The sequence below is a fragment of the Misgurnus anguillicaudatus genome, chromosome 24, assembly GCF_027580225.2.
Source record: "Misgurnus anguillicaudatus chromosome 24, ASM2758022v2, whole genome shotgun sequence".
Lineage (NCBI taxonomy): Eukaryota > Metazoa > Chordata > Actinopteri > Cypriniformes > Cobitidae > Misgurnus > Misgurnus anguillicaudatus.
Window position 1 is genome coordinate 21765302 of NC_073360.2, and position 2696 is coordinate 21767997.

The following is a 2696-nucleotide window of genomic DNA, read 5'->3' on the forward strand; positions in this document are numbered from 1 at the left end:
GAAGTACACATATAAACATTTGGTGACCTAATATCCATGCGTGATACTAACCAAACCCTCTCTGCAGCCCTACACTCAGAAATAAAGGTAAAAAAAGTTGTCCTTGGGACAGTACTATTTTGGTGTACCTTTGAGGTACAAGCATCTACCCTTTTACAAATCAATGTATACTTTTGAGGTACCATTATGCAGCTTTTAGGTACAGAAGTGTCTACCCCAGGGACAATTTTGTACCTTTTTTATGAGAGGGTACAAGGTATCTTTTAGGACCCTTAATTTTTAAGACCCTTAAGGCCTGGTTTTACAGACAAGGCTTAGCTAAAGCCAGGACTAGGCCAGTTAAATTAAGATGTTTAAGCATTTTCTATTAACATGCCTTAGATAGACGTTACTTGTGTTTATCTTGAGACAAATCAATGGCACTGACATATTTTAAGATTTATTTATTTTCAGTAGCACAGCTCAAACATGTTTTTTTTTTAGTCTAGGCTTAGCCTTAAGCCTTGTCTGTGAAAACGAGGATAAAAAACACAAGACAATAAGTAAAGGTATTAAGATTTATTTTTATTTAGCATTTGTCTTCTTATTTACTTTAATCTCCTTTATCTTTATAACATATTAGACGGTTATTGTCAGACCTATATGCAGCCCCAAATTTACAGGCTATATATACAACTTAAACTTTCTCCATAGGGAAAAACACTAAATATATATATGCAAATATATATTTATAATATCAGTGTGGAAAGAGGTCTGAAAAGTTGCCCCGACATAGTACTGTACATGGTCCCATAGATCTAAAAGAACATATATTCCACTAAAAGAGAAATCATCCATCTACATGCGAACAACAGCCACGTCAATTCTGAACATACACCTAAGAAATCATATAAAGACGTTTACAGTCTACTGTGTAAATTCACGAAAATAAAATCTCTCAAACAGAAAAAGGTTTATGTTTTTACTTACACATACTGCACACACTCGTGAACGCAAAACAAATGCAGGGACTTTACTTGCACTATAAAACACTAGGTGGATTTGTAAACCTGATTCGCTCATAAGGGACAGCTGAACTACATCACAGTGTTGTTCATCTTAAATCTCTTTGTACACACAGTATGCTTTACCTACAGATGTGTAGCAGCCACTCAATGTGATTAAAAAGTCTGCCTTGTAACCCAAAAATATTCAACATACATCCACCTTCCAGCTCCAAAGAAACATTAGTCAAATGCTGCCCGTGTTAGTTTTTTAACTAAAAATTAATACCAGTACATTTGCTACTGAGAAAGAGAGAGAAAATAAACACTCATGACATCTGCTACATGTATCCTAAAGTAAAAAAAACTGCCCAGAACAAACCAACATTTATCAGCAGTGGCAAGCTGAGACATTGACGTCTCACTTCTGAATGCTGGAATACATTCGTATTGACATCGAGAATTTCTTTTCAACATTTCCTTGCAACTGGAAACACAATTAAAATACAATTTATTTAGATTTAAATAGATTTGTTACGAAATAACTTAGAAATCAGAAACGTCTTCTGAATGAGTGCAGTTCCAAACGGAGAACACAAGGGGGCGGTGCAGCATTAAACAGGACTGCTGATTGAAATCGTCAAAGGCACAGCTGTCAGACTTCCTCTCAATTACACAACATGGCTCAACATCAGCTAAAGTACTACAACCAAATGATGTAAACTCTGCAAAATTATAATTTCATAGAGAAGCAGACTACTGATAATGATGCTGTAGAGTTTGGTATCGACTACATAGTTTTCAAACATGGTGAAAGCTGAACAGGTGCTGTGATATCAAAGAAACAGTTCATTAACACAGTGGTTCTCAAACTTTTTTGGCGTGCGGCCCACCTCGTGTAAGAATTCCCCAAAGAAAATTTATGGCATAAAACATTTAAAAAAATATCATTTGAATTAAACAAAACATATTAAATGATACAATGTAGTGGTGTTGGTTAGCAGCCTTATTTTTCTGAGGTTTAAATACACAGAATTTATGATAAATTAATGTTTTTTATAAAATTAAATTAAGTTTGAGAACCACTGCATTAAAAAGTAAAGTAGAATAAAAATAAATCTTCACATTGATCTTTTTCCTACAAGAACAGGTAATAGTGACCACGGTGATCTCCAAAAAGCACTACAGAGGCATCATATATGTGATCCATAAAGGTAGTGCACTATATATTTAACATTTTCTGAAGCCATGTGATACTTTGTGTAGAACAGACCAAAATACAAATCATTCACTGATATTCATCACTTCTCCAGTGCCTCGTATCTTCACCATATTTATATTTGAGAGCAACATAGGGGATGCGAAATGATTGGCTCTTTTTACTGGAAGGCGGGACTTATTGACCGGTGCAATCTCCCCCATTCAAAGCAAAAGCAGTGACGCATCTCGAGTAAAATATCTCTGTTTATGCTAGACAACATTTTACACCTGCTTTACCAGCAGACTCTGAGAAAGATATGAGGTGTCCTGTTAGCTGAAGAGTTCATTGTGAGGTATTATTTAAACCAGCAGTCGGACCGTTAAGTCGCTTTTAACTGGGATCGGACCATGAAATATTCTTCATAATTCACCCTACTAGTCTAATACGTACACTAAGCAGCACACAAGCACTCTAGACATCAAGCTCTGGCTTAATCCACACATAAAGAGTCA